The sequence below is a fragment of the Tympanuchus pallidicinctus genome, unplaced genomic scaffold (genome assembly GCF_026119805.1).
Source record: "Tympanuchus pallidicinctus isolate F22 unplaced genomic scaffold, pur_lepc_1.0 scaffold1, whole genome shotgun sequence".
NCBI lineage: Eukaryota > Metazoa > Chordata > Aves > Galliformes > Phasianidae > Tympanuchus > Tympanuchus pallidicinctus.
In genome coordinates, this window is record NW_026294618.1 from 102,241,872 (window position 1) to 102,260,646 (window position 18,775).

At 43.1% G+C, this 18,775-nt stretch overlaps 1 long non-coding RNA gene across 1 annotated transcript in view; it reads right to left on the reverse strand.

Moving 5' to 3' along the window:
* Positions 1 to 18,775, reverse strand: part of LOC128076332 (uncharacterized) — an 81,579-nt gene that overhangs the window by 25,436 nt on the left and 37,368 nt on the right. The window lies entirely within an intron of this gene.

Sequence of the window (18,775 nt, forward strand, 5' to 3'; positions counted from 1 at the left end):
GCAGAATGCAAGGTTGGGCATTTGCCTACATTCTGGCAATGTCACCCTGGGAGATAGAATGGGGCTCTAGGAAGCCCCTGGTCTCACTGGCTGTTGAGACGCTCTGTCCTTTCAGGACAACCTGACTGAACCTCATCTGCAAGATAAGCATCATCTTGCTACCCGTCTCCTGCAAAGCTGCTCCATCCCTAGACCACGTTCTAAAATAGAGTGCACATTTTCAAAGCAAATGAGGTGAGTGGAAGAGTGAGTGCAGCACAGCACCCCACAGCTCCCTGAGGAGATGGGGTTTGAGTTGGAGGATCTAAATTCCACACAGAGCTGGACAGAGGAGCTTGGGACTGAGAGAATAAAACTGAAGCATTTTAATGCTGCTTGACATCTTAACCTACAAATCTCTCTTTAGCTTTGTATTAACAACACCTACACAGAAATCAACTCAAACAAAAACAAACAAAAAAAAAAGCAACAACTCAGCATGAGCTGCCAATAGTTTTGTTTTCCTCTTAGTCTACAGAGAAACATAAGGCATACCTATAACGGTAATAATAATAAGTAGAAAAAGTGCCCAGGGAGCTCTGTGTCAACACAGACAGCAGGTTCTTGGCATCAGCAAGGATTGTTAAGAGGGACAAAGGATATTTTCCAAACCCAGGATGCCAGAATTCACCTGGTCCATCCTTGCCCATGCAGGCTGCATGTCTTCCTTCTTTCTGCTTGTACTCAGAGTGGCATTTGCCACACCTCCACTTTGTTTTCTCCTTTGGTGAGGCACCTGACCCTTGCTCCACTTGGCTCTGCTACCCCACACGGTTCTCCCAGGGCTGACCTTCCTCCTTCCCCACAGCAAGGACTTGGCAAATGAAGAGGACCCCTACAGAGCTAAGAGCCTCAACCTACTGCAGCAGTCAGGTGTGTGCTGGCGATACCGGGTTGCAAGGTTGGAATCACTAACCATGGTGATTCAATGGTTAGTGTTCAACAATAGGTGATTCAATGGTTAGTTCAACAACTGGTGGTTCCATGGCTCTATATCATGTCAAGGATGTTGCTAAGCACATGAAGATGGCACCACTGCAGAAACACTGATGGAAAAGGCAGTCACAGCTTCACCGAGGCAGTCTCTTTACACATGCCCAAATCAAGGATAACATGATTGCTCTGATTTGCTTTGGAACAATTTTCTGCTGCAAAAAATTATCTGACTGGGTTCATCAGATGTTAGCTGCAAAAGTGCAAAATCTTTAGAACTGTATCATAGGTACAACTCTGTCTATCCAAAGCCCTGAAATGCACTTACGTGCACATATTTATTTTATTTTGTTATGCATCTACATTATAGATTTCTCTTTCTTTTTATGTCTTGTTTAGACTATAAAAATTATGTAAGTCTACGCAAATACAAACACGTGCATGCATACACAGGTACAGGCATGCATATGTATGTATATATGTATACATATGTACATATATAGTGTATATATAAGCATATCTGTATATACATATATGCATGCAGAGGTGTTAATATGCATATGCATACACACATTTATAATGTATATTCATATAGACTTGTATTATGTATATGACTATGTATGCTATGCATCTATAAATATATATTTAGATTATAAAATGCATGCATCTGTGCATATCCATATTTATACACCCACACACATATATATGTACGTAAATCCATCTGCCTGTGCTGCATGTATATCCATCTGTCTGAACACACTGGGCTGTGTAAAGGAGCCCAAGTACCAGAGCAATGCTCAAGGCACTGTGAGCCCCACAATATGTAACTCAAGGCTGGCTCTGCTCCCAGGCTGGACATATCAGCATGTCCACTTGGGCAGAGCAGAACATTATCACTACCACGCACTATAAGCTACTTTCATTACAATTCAGCTCTTCTTTCAGGTGCTTTCCTGAAGACCCTTCTTCAAGCCCCTGCTCCTCCCCTCTGCCTGGATGCTTTCCCTGTGCTCTGAGAAAAGGGCAGCCTCCATGTGAGCACATGGAAGGCGTGATGATACCCTGCACACCTGACTCCGAGTGGAATGTCTTGATGTGGCAAACTGCAGAAAAGATGTGGCATTTGAGATGGATTTTGCTCTGGCTTTGTGGACTGTGAGCGCTGACTGTAAACCAGGATTGGTTACTTGGCACAAAGCGCTGATAACTGACACAGTCCTTGCATTGAGCTGGCATATAGCGAAGATCTGCAGAGGGAAGAAGGGACATTTGGAAGGAAAATACTTATCTTTCACATTGTGTGAGAGTGAAAAAAATAAAGCGGTAGCTTTGTAATTCAGAGTCTCTGTAAAGTCACTGGGAGCCTTCCAAAGGGCTTCGATGAGAGCAGGATTAGTGTCCCCACCCCGATATTTGCATAAACTTTATAGTGTGATGCATATTAGAGTGGTGAAGCCTCTGCTCTCCTTTAAGTATGCTACAAACAGAGCCTTATCTCTGTCCAGAATAAAAAAAGCAGCCCAGCCATAGAGACAAACCTGGCCATTCTCCTCTGGGAAAGAGGTGCCAACAGAGATGGGGGCTGTCCTCAAGATGCTGTTGATAACATGATCCAGAGAACTCTTGGAACACACCATGGGTCCCTGTTGCCATGTGCATTAACAAAACCTTCAGCATCCCTTTTGCTTCAGCCTCACCCACCTCCCACATTGCAGACTGAGCATGACCATCTGGAATGATGCCACACTGTGTGCCACAAGGAGTCCTGAGGAAAATAAGATCCCCCACGCATGCTTCCCTATCCCAAAAACAGCCCTCCATAACAGCCCTCCACGAGTGAGATTAAAGGCTCCACCCCAGTGATTTCTGCCAACAAAACCACGCATCCAGAAAAAAGACGTGGCTGCTTGAAGAGCAGGGAACTGAGTCTTGTTTGTTTGTCTCTTTGCCCATTTATCAGCCCTGTCACTCTTCAACAGCATTGAACTGCTGCTCTGTTTCAGCCAACTTGAGTATTATGTCCTTAAAATCTCAGTAAAACAGGTGCTGACCTGAGGAAGACACATCCAAATCAGTGCCATTGCTGAAGGAGAGGCTGCACCAGGAACTTGGCTACAGGAGCAGACACCGATGAAGCCATGAAAGCAAGAGCAGTAAGGTTGCCAAAGGAATACTTCGCAAGTTACGGTGCTCACTGAACTTAACTCCAGTTCTTCAAATTCCACCTTTGCCTCATTTCCCTCTCTTTAAACTCCCATTTCTGTAAATCAGCTATGATGTTACCTACTGTGTAATTTCTGTAACTTATTTGCAGCCCTCCTCTCTCCTGGGGAGCTGCTCATAGATAACTGTGTGTGTCCCATTAATATATCAAAACTGCAAGAAATCCAGTGAGCAATTCAGCTCATGAGACAACAGTCTAAAAGGACCTGGATGCAGCCAGGCATATACTGTGCCAGGAGCTTCTCATGACTAGCAGGAGCAGAAGTGATACACAATGAGAAATCCTCCCAAAAATTCTTTTCTCAGCAATTTGAGCATATGTTGCTCCAAATAGGTACAAGGAACCCATGACTGTTACAGAAAGAGGCACTTTTATAACGTGAGAGAAGAAAAGAGAGAAGAAAAGAGAGAGAGAAACGAAATGAAGAATAAACTCTGGAGGGAGTGACGCTGCAGAGGTCCCACCAGCCTGCAGTTGTCCAGGCTGTATGGTGGTAGCAACAGACATACGAAATCAAAGCAGAAAAGGGAAATAGAAATGCTACCCCAAAATGGCACAAGTATATTCATGAACACACTTACAGATGTAACATAAATACGCAAGCGCACTCAAGCACATATAAAAAATCCACTGAAAACCCTAAGGATGCACTGGGCTGGTCTTCATTAGCATTCACATAGAAAAAAAATATTTCCCCCTGTTGTTTCTGGACACTGAATCACAGCAGCGCTTCTTGCAACTTCTTGAAATATTTTCAGCATGTGCTGTCACAGCTCTCCTATGCACACAGGGAATTATGGAAATACCAAAGACTGATGGAGCTGCCAGTGCAAGTGGTGGCACACTTCTGCCCAGGCCAGGAAACAGAAGATCATTTCAAACTTATGCTGGAAATTCAGATTCTGTCCAAGCCTTTGGAGAGCAGATGTCAATTATGAATCACATGATTACTCTGGCGTATTTCTCCTGGTTATACTCATTGACTTAGATAAGGTATCATTTTTCACCTACAAAATACATTGCATATACAATAAATAAGATGCACAGTACCACAATAAATATTCAGCATATATGGTGTGTGCATTATAGTGGTCCTGGTAGAGTTGCAGCACAGCAGTCAAGGCTGAATTGGTATTTTCATTATGAAGGCTGATAATTCAAGATCAGTAGCAAAAGACAATGAAATACCATCTGCTCGCACACAAACAGCTTTTACAGAGGGGTTTAAGGTCTTGATGCAAGCAGTTCTGCAAAGAGGGCAAAAAAGAGACAGCTCATAAGAAATAGCTTCTCTCTGACAAAACTTCACCTGATTTGTTCCTACTTAAAAATAGTTGATGTTTTTCTAAATCTCCAGCTCCTGGAGCCAGAAGACATGGTGAGGACCAGAGCTGGTGTAGGAGATATAAAAGGAAGTTACCTAGATGTCTCTGGGATAAGAGAAAAGCTGGTGAATGTGAGCTCTCCAGCTTAACAACCCAAATGCAGAAGGGATGTCTGTAGCCTTCAAAAGTCTTCTCTAACACACTCAGGCTCCTTCACACAGAGGACAAACACTGTTGCTCAGTGCTTGCTGAAGGACTGGAAGGTTTGGGCTGGAGCTGGTGCTGTCCTTTTCCAGAGGTATCAGTAGCTAGAATCAGGTCTGCACCCATTCCCTTATAGCAGCCTGCAGGGCTAGTTCAGGTGTATATGACCGGTTTATCCAAAAGCTCCACAGCATTTTGGGGGCCAACCTTTACCTCCCTGCTCAGCTTCCATTAGCTAAGCCCACTGGGCACAAGCTGCGTTTTGCATCAGAGGCTGTAAAAGAGCAAGTGGGAGGTCTGGGGTTAGGTGGCAACCTCTTCTTTCAGCACAGCTGCTTGCAGAGGGCATGTCTGTTTACACCTTGAACTAATCACAGTGACAACCAGCAGTGAAAACCTGGATGTGGGGGAATCCATGGGAATTTTGCCCAGACTTTTCCCTTGAGCTGTCACACTCCATGAGGAACTCATGTGGTTCAAATGCACTCCTTCTCATATGTGGTACCTCTCCTTCCTCTGGTGAAATTCACGCATCTCAACAGATTTCAGATCACAGCCAACAGGCAGCCAAGCATCCTCATGGTCCTAACACAGGGAAAGGACAGCAGTGATGTCCCAGGGCACAAACACAGGGCGATGCCCACCTCTGCAGAGGTAAAATCTCATTGCCTGCCTTGACATCTCTAACAGGTGACTTTGTTCGGGTCTCCAACTTACCCATGCTGGCTGGCGCTGTGTTTATGATAACTATTATTTGCACATCATCACAGCCTCAGCTCGGCAGCTCTCAGAGTCTGTTTCCAAAAGAAGCTGTCACAGACAATAAACACCAAAGTAACCCCACTTCCAATTTAATTGTTTTCTCAAAATATCACTAGCAATTAGACTATATTAGCAACAGATTGTTTGCAGTAGCTCGCTCTCCAAGTCCAAACTGGTTTCTTTCTGTGTTACAATCACACAAAACATCTGAAACTGGAAAGTACCTAGGTTTTTGTTGTTGCTGTTGTTTTTTTTTTTTGTCAGAGTCAGATTCAAGTAAACAACCAACATTACTTCTACAAAAGCCAAAGTGTCTGGAAAACACAGGAGAAAAATACGTGACAGCTGGAATATTTTATGTTTACAAATTTATTGTGAAAGTTTTAAGGAAATACAGTGACAGCATTGCCTGCAGTAAAGCAGGGAATGACAGTCAATAAATAAAACTAAAGGGCCAAGCAATAAATAAATACAAGACTAATATATTATGTTTGTAGCAAGCTGGTCAGTTTTAAATCCTCCTGCTACAGCTGAATGCTACAATAAACAAACCCCACCTGTATGCTTTTTTCTATGGCGCTGGGTGAGCCCACTTACTTCGGGTTGGGATCACCTTCCTCACTGCACCGTTGCTGATCGCCCATCTCAGTTTCCCCCTTGAAATAAATAAGAAATAAAATCCTAGTGCAATTTCAATCTGAACGCGAAACCCACCTTCTCTTTTAGGTGGCATCTCTGAGAAGGGGCACATAGGTTCAACCAAGCTCCTCTGCACCCATAGACACGTGCAGACGTGCGCCGACAGCCGCCACTTTCTATAGGAGCCATTCCCAGTGACCTGAGACCCGGCCCACCCTCAGGTGCACTGGCTTTGCCCAGTCACCTCCTGTTAGCCTCAGCTAAATGACAGGCTCTGGGCAGCCCGCGCTGCGGCCGCAACTCGCCCGCTGTTAATCATCCCGACAATATCAGGACCGCGGGCGCAGCCCGGAGCTATGCAGATGTGAAAGCAGATGAATTTGAAATAAATAAATAAATAAATAAAATAATGGGTTTTCAAACTTATTATGGTGATAGTGTTACTTACAACAAATCTGTCTGCAGTTGTGGGGCTGCAGAGATAAAAGCCCTCAGGAAAAATGTCAGTGGCTTGAGTTTATTTATATGTAAGGTAACCATGAAAAATGTCGGCGTACCACTAATTGTAGGGCATATTTATTCTGCACAAGTTGTTTTCCACATTAGCACAGTTGTTAAAATGCAGTTTTGCCTCAGGAATATTATAACTTTATCTTCTGTAATTATAAATGTGGCTGTTGCTGGGGTACGATATACATTGAAGAAGAAATGTAAGAAATGGGCACTGCAAGGAGGAAAACAAACACAATTAAAAATGTAATGCAGTAATTATATGAAACAGACTTGGGAAGTGGAGACCCAAGGATAAGCTAGCAAAGAAGCTACAGTGTGTTAGATCCCAGGGGTTTAGGTTTGTATGCCCTCTCACGTCACACTTCTCTCATGGCTTTTAGCTCAAACCAACTAACAATGACCTGCCGGCAATGCAAACCTTTATGTGCAGCGCCACGTTATTCTGTGTTGTTGGGTTATTATAGTAAGGGCAATCTTACCACAAGAAGCTAAAAACAGAACTGGAATGCATTATAGTTATAGTAGAATAAATGTTTAATGAATGATGGCATCAAAGTACCTTTGGATAGGGGAGGGAATATCTTCACCCATTATCTAGTACTATGCAAAATCCCTGACAGATCATACGTCCGTCTGCATGAAGCAGAGGACACCAAGGGTCCCTCAGGGAAGGGAAGGAAGCACAGCTGTGATGTGCCGCTTCCCTACCTCCTGCTTCCAGCCTTCCAGCCGACCCAGTCGATGAGAACCCATACCATGTTGCCCTATTGTTGTGCAGCACCTGCAAAGCAGGTTCTTGGTCTGTGTCCAAGCTCCCTGGGCACTGCGCTTACACAACGCACACACAGCAGAGACGCACAACAGAGAAATACTGGGACTGAGAGTCTGTCCCTTTCCCAGGGGAGGGGCCATTTAATGGTGCATGAAAGTGCATGGTACCGTTTCAAGGTTTTCAGGTTTTGTTTGTTATATTGATTCCTTACTTTTATACCAAACCATGGATCACGCCATCCCGAGTTTAAAATGCAGATAACAACAAATTCCCATCAGCAACTGGGCAGGGGCCAAGCAAAACTATTTATTGTACACCTCCTATTCACCTACACTTATTGGCAAACAATCCCAGGCCACATGGGGATTATTAGAAACCAGCCAGGTAGAAACCAGCCTGAGAAGTTCAACACAGTCCGGAAGTTTGTCCACTTCCCTGGTCAGAATCTGGTGACTTTTCCCTGCAGCTCTTCCAGGCACACTCTGCCCCATCCCTCATCCACCAAATTCTTTTTGTCCTTTTTCCTCTCCAAGGACACTTACTGCCCTCTAAAGGCTTCTCATACTGCAGTGCCCTTCATCCCACCACAGCATTTCTTCCCCCACTCATCCCCCATTTTCTCTCCTTTAGGTTTTGGCTGCCTTATTGTTCAGATGAACAGTGCAAACAAAACACTTCAAATTCTCACGTTTTTCACTCAGGGATATCTATGGCCAAGCAGAAAGCAGTATGGAAATACAGTTGATGTACTGATGGACAGTCGGCTGAATATGAACCAGCATTGTGCCCAGGTGGCCAAGAAAGCCAATGGGCATCCTGGTTTGTATCAGGAATGGAGTGGTGAGCAGAACTAGGAAAGTCATCCTGCCCCTGCACTTGGCACTGGTGAGGCCTCACCTCGAGTACTGTGTTCAGTTTTGGGCACCTCAGTACAGAAAGGACATCGAGGTGCTGGAGCAGGTCCACAGAAGGGCAACAAGGCTTGTGAAGGGCTTAGAGAATATGCCTTACAAGGAGAGACTGAAGGAACTGGGGCTGTTCAGTCTGTGGAAAAGGAGGCTGAGGGGAGACCTTATTGCTCTCTTCCAATATATGAAAGGTACAGCGAGAGCGGGGTTGGTCTCTTCTCACTGGTGACAGGTGACAGAACGAAGGGAAATGGCCTCAAGTTGCACCAGGGTAAATTTGAGTTGACATCAGGAAACATTTCTCTACAGAAAGGGTTGTTGAGCACTGGAATAGGCTCCCCAGGAAAGTCGTTGAGTCACCCTCCCTGATGTGTTTAAAATCTGTTTGGATGTGGTGCTCAGGGACATGATTTAGCTGAGGGCTGTTAGAGTTAGGGTAGTATGGCTATGTCATGGTTGTACTCGATGATCTTTATGGTCTCAAGGCGATTCTATGATTCCATGATTTTACAATCCAAGACTTGACAAAAAAAAAAGAGGTTTGGTTGGAAGATTTGGGCCTAATTATCTTTTGGTTTGTTTGCTCCATTTCTAGTTCATGCTTGTGATATTTATATTTCCTTCCTGACTCATTTGTCCATTTTCAGAGGGAGCCCAGCTGCACAGTGGGCTTCAGCCATGCTGATGCTGCTTCCCAGACACAGCCATAGAATCAGAGAATCACAAAATCACCAAGGCTGGAGAAGACCTCTGAGATCATCCAGTCCAGCCAGTCTACCACCAGTCTTTCCCCACTAAACCATGTCCCTTAGCACAACATCTAAAAGTTTATGAACACCACCAGGAATGGTAAGTCCAGCACCTCCTTGGGCAGCCCATTCCTGGAGATGGCCACCAGCAACATACATGAATTTCCAGTTTCTCCATGTCACGTCTTCCTAGTATCATCACCTGAAAATTCTCTTCCTTGGCCAATGGGCAGGGTCACTCTGCCTTTGTCACTCTTGACAGATGTCATCTTTGGGTTGCAAGACCTTCACTGCTGGGGATGCTGCCATCTCTCCAGGCAGTGTCATGCAGTGCATCACTGGCCTTATCACAGCAAGACATTACCCTGAATCTTTCTCACCACAGTTGAAGTCCATTACCTCTTGTCCTATCTGCATGAGGCATGGAGAACTGATTACTCCTTTCCTCTTTGCTGCAGTACTTGACATATTTAAGGATTGTTTTGTAGACACAGATGATTCTTGGTACTGAAAGCAGTTCCAGAAGAGGTTTATCTCCCCATCGCTGAAACCAGCATATTTTTGGCTATAATGTTCAGCACCAGCATATCTATTGTAAATGTAATTTAAAAAATGAACTGAAGACTGAAATGAAACTTCACTGAAAATCACACATTAAAGGACTTTATGTTCCCTTTTTGCTGTCCTTTAAAATACAAGCAAGACTATTTTTGACTTATGTGTAATTAAAATAAAAATAAGGGGACGTAGTTATGTCCAATGCTAGTGCTGAATACTCATCATATAGGCCCCCAGAAATTATCAACATTATTTTAAAAAATTAACAGTATTATTTAAAAAAAACAATACTATTATTTCAGCAAAGCACATGAAGCTCTTCACAATTGCCCATCCCTATCAGGGATAGAGCCTGAAATGGGTTTCTCCTCAACCACCTATGCACATCAGAAAAGTGGACATCCTGTCCATCTCCTTTGGGCTAATGGGTGGTAGAAAAGCCAACACAGATATTTAAGGTGGCACAAAGGAAATGTCTCTCCTCTTCACAAGTCCTGATAATTTTCAGACCATGGTTTTAACCCAAGATCCTTGCCTTGGGGCAAAGGCAAAAAATAGCCAGGGTATAGATGAATGGAGAGAAGAGATATGTTTCCAATGCCACTGATAGGAACTGAGGAAATAAGGTCAATCAGTAGAAGATTCTGATGTGGTCAGGTCAGACCTGTTCAAAACGACCTTTTTCTCTGTCTGACAAAACTCGAGTAAAGGACACAGTGCGCACACAGAAAAATCTTTCCCTTCAGCTTTGGAAAACACAAGTTTAGTGGCTCTGATGTTACAGTCTGATGACTGTATTTAGTAATCACCTATGAACATGCCTGAATGATCTTGTCTGCTTGCTTTTTGAGTCAACTTACGTCAGATTTTCCAATGTGTCCAGTGTTGCTGGCTCATTATGTACCATGATAATGCTTTACCGTGGAGGAACAGTGTCATGGGAAAGGGTCTATTAACTCCTTTCCTAAGTGCCAACATGCCCATTTTTCTCCAAAATGGCATTCAGTGACCTTTAAACCTCCACTTCCTTTTATCGGCTCAAGTAGTGAGGTGCACTTGTCCTCTTAATGAAGTCAAAAAGACAAGAGACTCTCACAGTGAAGTGACACGGCTCTGGCAGTTGCTGTTAGTGAAAGGCTCTTAAAATATATCCAGCAGTTCCAAACTAAAAACCACAGTAGATCTTAGCAATCTACCCTTGGGCTTGTCACAATGGTGAAATTAGTCAGATCAAATATACTTTACTTCTCAACTGATTTGTTTGCTCCAAAGCCAAGCTGGAAAGTTTTCTTTTACTGTTTTTGTGTGTATATGTGTGTATATATATACATATACATTGCTCATACTTATTTATACTGTGTTATCAGGAAATAGGATGAAAAAGTGGATGTGAAGTGGTTCAAAAGGTACTTCTCAGAACTGAATATTTCCCTGTTTTATCAGGAACAGGGAAAGGAACAGCTGTGCAGAGCTAAAGGTGTACAAGCCATGCCAAAATAGGCTCTTAACTATGGAGTTATGGAGGCAAGGCTGATGGTTATGGAGGTGAGCCTTGGGCAGTGCAGAGCAGCTAGTGTCCATCACCTGCCTTTCATTTTGATCCCTGCTGCTGCCACTCCTTTTGATCTCTGTAGAAAGTCTGACAACTTGTCATTGTGTGCCCAAGGTGTCATGGAAAGGTTTGCCCATTTTATCCAAAGCAGTGCCTACGCTGCAGAGCCGTGACAATCTGAAGGAAGGATCATTGTACACATCTCACCAGGATGCATTTCCAAATCCTCCAAGGTGCTTTTAAAGCAGACTGGAAGTCAATACAGAAGTTGGATACTTTTCCTTGACCTAAATCCAATTGAGTGTCCTTCTGTTGACTTTGATGGGCTCTGGAGTTGGGAGCAGACCAAGGAGACTTGGTAGCTTGCTGCATCAAGAAGGAAGAAGAGAGGCAGCTTTACTTGTGCAATGCATGCATTCAGAAACTGAATACAGACAAATGAAAAGCTTACCATTTAGTAACTGCCTCCCGCTCAGTGAGTAGCAAAGCCTTTTCCTTTCTTCCTTCTCCTCAACAACAAATTCTCACTAGAATTTTTTTCGCTACAGACAGCAAACATAATTACACAACAGATCAGAACAGCTTACATAATGCCCTTTATAGAAACCTGCCTTACCTCAGAGGCATATTAGCATTTCTTACGGGTTTAAGGGGTGAGGGATTAATTACAGATTTTCAAAATATGCCTAATTACATATTTACTGGAGGAATAAATAATTCACGTTTCATAACTCGCCATGAAATGACTGTTTTCTTTTGAAGATTAAAAATCCAAGGCTAGAGGAGTGTTAAAGTTCAAACTCTGAATAAAGGCTCCTGAACCTTCAGAGGTCAGCATTTTTCTCACATGAAAAATACAGCAGAAACCCACTCCTTCACCTGAGTGACATGCAGATTGCAGACCCATGGAAATTTCTCACTTGGCAATCCCTCAAACAAAACGAGAGCGCCATAAAAAAACCTGATTCGTTCATTTACTTTGGCTCTTTCTTTGGTCGCTTCAGCTAGCATTTCAGGAAGCACCTAGGAGACTGGAGAGCACGACTTACTCCAGTCCCCTGGTTTTTGCACAGGGCCAAGCTGGACCAGCAGCATCCCTTTGCTGGGCATCTGGGGGCTGCAGCATAGCCACGAGCGGGGTGGCAAGCGGGGGCTGGCTTGCGTGCTGCTGAATGCTACATGGCACCAGGTCATCAGGAAGCATAAATCAGCCTGCCCCTTGCCTGACCTGCCCTAACATACAGCCCGTGGTTTCCTCCGGTACATTTTATTTTACCCAGAGTTAGCAAGAAGAATATCCCTTTGGCATTTAGGGAATTATACAAATTATTACAGAAGACTAAATAACCGCCCCCAGAAAGGAAATAACTGCTTCTGAGCATTCTATATAAAAAAAATGCTGCCTTTAACAACATCAAGTGCCACATAACTACTACACTTACAAATGTATGCACAAAAATAACGACAGATACCACAAGAAAGACAGAAGGAAAGTCAGACCCTACATGTCAGTACTATGCATCTTGATTTGTGCTTTGGTAGACTAACAAAAGAAAATATACTGGAAATGGAGCTAGATATTTACTTCTATACCCATATGCATGACAGTCAAAATTCATCCTCCCCAGTCCTGGCATGTTATGGAAGATGGAAGAAGGCAGAAGAAGCCTTTAGATGCAAAAAACAATGGGTGTGGCAAGAGAGTGAGATGGAGGGGCCCAGCATTGCACACCCCACTGCAGGACAGTCACCTATGGGACATATGGCTGCTGGCTGGCTCAACTTCCCTGTTCTTTCCTCCAGCTTCATAAAAATCCTTGAAACAAAGCCAACAGACCACTTAGAAATAAGGGTGTACAAGAAATATCGACTATCATACATAGCAGCAATGGAGTCTATCCATACAAAAAAAACAAGATTCCTTTACAGAGGGAAAAGAAACGCTGAATTATGGCATAGGCATATAAAAAGTGCCCTGTTCCATGTGTTTTGGACAGATACATTAGAATAGCAAATTGCTAATCAGCATTTTTGCTCTTCAGAGGCAGAGCTAAATGTGCACAGCATAACGCAAGTCAAGGCACCCCAATTTTTGGTAAGACTCTGGGCCCTGTTTGGTCTTTTCCCTGAGTGTCACCTTGTGCAAGTGGCTTAATCTTTCCATGCCACACCTCCCTTGAAATGCTTTCCACTTTATAGCTAAAATCATTGTGTACAGGCTAGTTAATCAATTTAATTGGAGTAGGTGGAGAAGTGGAAATCCACTTTCGTAATCACACGAGGTACAGAAATGCTAATTCCATTTTGGAGCATTTCATAGGGTCTACTTTTTCATATTTTTTTTTTATATTTTGCACTAGCTTAAAATTTAGATGTCTACAGAATAAATGCTTTATGTTACTTTTGGTCCTGATTTCAATGTTAATATCCATAATAATAATGCATATTTTAAAATAGGCAAAAATATTCTGGAGAAAGAACTGACAATATTGGTACAATTTACAGAGATGACACCACTGTAAAATGTTGTCTACCAAAATAGCATTCTTGGACAAAAGCTCATACATTTCATTAAAATGCTATTTTATTTATAGCTATACATCAGCAATATTTACACGTAAACGCACAATTTAAGTACTAAAATCACTTACAGTAGGTAAAACACCCTACACTGGTGATGTCATCAAATGGGAAACAGCAGTCAGTTCTACAAGGTGGTACAAGAAGGGTAGCAGAGCATTCTGAGACTTAAGTACAAGCAGTGAACACTGTGGGACAGATTTATAAATGTACTGCAAGCCATTTAAAAAGTCTTCTCCCTCTCTCACCCACACAATATTAATTAACTGCACCACCTTGTGCTAATTCATTTTCCTTACACCTCAGTCAGAGGAAGATGATGTTCAAAACAAGTAGTGTCCAGATACAGCGTAAAGAAGCTGTGGATACTCTGAAATTGCATTTTCAGGGAAGGGGATGGAATGGAGAGAAAGAATAACACCTGTAAGTTATGGTTGAAACTCAGCTTCATTCTCAGAGTCATGTAAATAAATATCCAGCCAGCTCAGTCCCCATCCCACAGCTTCGGTGCAGCAACTCTAATTATTCATCTATAAACAACGCAGACAAGCTATCGCTCAGCGCCATGCTACGCCTCATGGCCACACGCTCTGCATTCTACCTAGGTAAATATTAAAATGAACATAATCCACTATATTTTAAGGGTAAAGTTATCTGCAAAGCCCGGTGATTCATGAGCTCTCCGAATGTACATAAAGTGCTTTAGTGAAAGCATTTCCTAAGGGCCTGATCCAGTCATGCTTCTCAAACCCTCCACAGCTGTCTAGACTGGAACAGAAAGGTCATTCAGCCACTGAAGGCCAATCTATCACTCCCATTAAAAAAGAAAATACCCAAACCGTTCCAAAGGTTCAATTTGTGGATTGGTTTGGGAGATACGGAAAGAACAGCAAAGCTGCCGCTCCCCGAGGAGACGAGAGCCAACACAGAGCCCGCACCCTTCCTGGGGCTCCTTCTGAGGCCCTGAGCAGAAAGCCAGGGTTCCAGGAAAACTCCAGACATAAAGCACATCCCTTTTCCTTCTCCTCTTTTAAAACATTCAGCCAGTGCTGCAGGGCAAGCAGCTACTGTGCTCTTCTACAGTGGGAACTTTGCTCTCTGCTGCCATTCCCTTTGCTCTGGGAGGCTCATACTGGCAACACCCAGGGTTTTGGTCTCATGATAGAAGTCAACGCTAGGCTCAGAAGGCACTCTCCTAACTTATAGTTTAAGAATAGAGTTTTTTCAGGCTACGTGCTGCCCCTCCACCACTAAACCTTAATACAAGCCTTCTGCAGAGAGTCGTAGGTATGCTGGAGCTGTGCACTACCCTTTCCCCCGGCAGTAGGCAGAGATACCTAGGTCATCACTGGGCTGCAGAAGATGCTCACCAGCTGGAGAAATGCATGTCCCTGCCTTGCCCCTCCAGCATTTGTACACTGAGCTGTAAAATAGCCTCTACCTAGGGGACTGCCTATGTGCTCAGGCTCAGCGAGTGACTTGAGCATCATTTAGCTTGGGCAACCAAGGCCGAAGGAGCCTCTGGAGGGTACAGCTGGGAAAGTCCAAGAAGACACTTCCCGGCTAATGAGAATGGGGCATTTTTCCACTTTGAGTGCAGGCAGGTCACCCAACTGCTATGGGTCAGCAGCAAAAGAGGATGGACCTCATTGCTCTGTGAGCTTCCTCCCTCCCCAACGCGGGGAGAGTACAAAGAAGCCAGCGCAGGGAATGACAGCACGGCTTGAAAAATGTATTCCAGCTGCTCTCCTTAAACTGCAAGCTACAGCCCAGTGGTTTGTGTTCAGAAACATTTTTAAAGAGGCTTTTTTAGGGTCCAATAGGACCTACCAACAGATGCAGATATAAAAAATAAAGAGAGGAATGGAGACAAGGAAAGGAGAGCTCCTCTTGAATCTCATCTTCTCCATTTGGATTTCAACCATAAAATAAATTGTCAACTTTATTTCCCTTTTTCATTAACCTCTGATGCTTATTGTACTGCCAGTTTCTGCACTTGTGGAGGACTCAGGAGTATCAAATCATGGCATTTGTATCTCTCAGGGCTTAGGCACAACTTGAACCACAACCAGTTCAGAGAGGAGGGAGGAATAGGGAGGGAAAGGCAGAAGGCAAGGCTATTATCCCAATCCTTCCATTTCAGCTGTTTACATGCTTAATAAAGACTGAATTTAGAGGGAGGGGAACCCCAGGTTAGTAACAATTCCCTTCACAGGTTCTACTATAATTAAAAAATAGAGGCAAGGTCATGATGAGTGCTATTGAAAATAACATACAGACCTGTAATTGTAGAAGGGCCAGCTAAACCAAGGGTTAAAGGTCTCTTAATACTCTGTCAGCATTTCCACTATAACCCCTCAGTTTCAGGGGTTTACAGCTTGCACATAAATATTTGCTGCAGGCCAAAAATGGCCCTTCAAGGGGTCAGTGAGAGGAGGTAAATTTTATTTACATATTTGTAAAAAATGGCCCAGCTCCACAGGAGCGGCAGGTCCCACTGGCACTGCTCTATGGGATGAAGAGGAAGCATGGGTGGGAGTGCATGGGGTGGGTGGAGGAGCTGGGAATACATTTCACCCAGAGCAAGTAGCTCCAGCTCCACAGAAACCTGCACAGAGGCAAAGATCTGCAAATAGAGCATATATTATATACTGGAATCCTTAAATAATAGGGCCGTATTCCTACCATGAATTACACAGATAATCACTCCCACTGTTCAGCCAAGCATGCACATAAGTCTTTGAAAGATGAAAACCTAAGGCCTCGCTAACGTATTGGTTTAACTTAAATCAGTACTTTAATTGATTTATTTAAGCCAGTGCCCAACCCAGCGTGACTCCCCAAATTCTGCTGAAGAGCGGTTTATTTCATTTCAGTTCAAAAATGTGTATCTCCACTTTTTTTTCCCGAAAGCATTCCTTCCTCCCCTTTTTACTGTCTCTCTATTTATGTGACCCTGGGCTGACATCAGTTCAGTTCCTGAAGATTACAAGAGGTAAAACGGCTGCAACCTCATTCAGGGCTCCCTCCTTGAGGGAGTAAATGAGGCCAGTAGTCGTGTCCCAGCCAGCCCAGCCACTTGCGACCCCTAATTACAGCTGCCTACAGGTTGGGGAATATACGCTACTGTTGTTATCTCTGCCAATCCTATTTTCTTTAAAAATAAAACCCCATCATTCTCTTCCTCAGGATGAAAAGAGCTTCAGAAACCCAAATTAACATCATCTAGAAAGTTTGGGTCAGAAACAAAGAGAGTCCCAAAAGAATGAAAAAAAACCCACCATAGCACAAACTCTTCTCTTTTTCTGGCATGATATGTAAGCTATTCATATGACTTTTGGGAGGTTATCTCACGATTTTCAAACGCCTGCCATTAGCAATCAAAATAAAGCCAGCTTGATTTGCAGTGAGAGCTTCTCCATCACCGCCTGTTTCGACCAGGCTGCCCTTCCCACATGGCCCCGCGTCGCCCCGGCTCCTCAGCCCCAGCTTCACGCTCATTTAGTGGGACAGGTGACAGAAAAGGGAGAGCACTAAATGATCTGGGCTCTTCTGAAATTAATTTACTGGAGCTTTCTGATGAACACAGCGATCCAGAGGTGAAGGAAGCGAAAACTCACCTAACATGATTAACCAGGCGAGCACTTCCAGAAATCATTTTTTTCCTGTACCTAAAAATGTCACAAAATAATACATTTCTTTTCCTAGCTAACTTCAGCATCTTTTTCAATCTGCTCCTAGAGGGGCTCTTCTTTTTTTTTTTTTTAAGCAAAATTATATTGAGGATATATAACTTTTTTTTTTTTTTTTTTTTTAAAGTTTCTAACAAAATATTTATTGTGCAAGACCCAGAAGATAAAAAAGATGCAACTGTTTCTCTTGGTTTGTTTTGAGGTTATTTACTTAGGACTAAGCACCTCATTTTTCTTGTGTACAAAAGGTAATTATGTAGTCAAAAGAATTATGGCCCACATACTTCAAAACATATGAAAAATGTAAAACTTTATTACATACATTAATTTCTAACAAAGGATGTCTCCAGCATCAGCGTAACTGGTATGAGGCAGATAACTGATGTACGGTATATCCGTTGATGTTCCTCCCAAATGGGTTTTATAAAGGCAAACAAACAAATAAACAATTTCTTTTGTTACGTCTCTCTCTCTCTCTTATAAATTTCATCAGCCTCACACGGGGAGGAAGGGGTTGTCCCTGGATTTCTTTTATTATTTTTTTTATCAATCTGAAATATTCTACCTAGCAATCTGCTCGCCATACTTTCTTTTTATTACCTGTACATCTCCCTGAACAACTCCTGCTTTCCTCCAGCGATGCAGTCCCACCTCCTGCCCAGGCCACTGACCTCTACTCTTGTGCTTCTGTCTCCTCCTTTCCCTGCTGAATTTTGATGAGCATGGCAAGCTCTTTCCCACTAAATCAACTGGGCTGGGAGGTAAGAACTGTAAAAGTGAAGTTTACAGCACCCTTATCTTTAGCTGAACCACTTTAACTTTCTAATTATACATCTGGGTACCATTCCCAAGGGGAAAAGGATGGCCATTGAAAATGCCAAGAATAACTGAAATCAGTTCTCCTCAAAGCCTCTCTTGAAGAAACAAAACAAAGCTGAAGTATGAAAGACAGATTCAAGGTGGCCTTATTCTTTAGCTTTAAAAGAATGAATGAATGATAGGAGACCTGACATTCTTATATTAAGACATAACCAAAGTAAACAGACAAATAATCTCCTTCTCCTTCCTATAAATGTATTTATGTATTGCTTTCACTTTCAACACAAAATATCTATAAATACGTAATTTTTCCATGGTTATGCAAACCTGCTACATCCATCAGTACATGTGACAAAGCCCTTATAAGTTCAAGAAAAAACACTCACAGCGTCCAAAAAATAATACACACAAGTAACTACTGGAATCCTCTATTTCAGCAATGCAAAGCCATCACACCAATTAAACCAAACATCAACTTCTGCACCTTGATTTCTGCACAGGTGTTT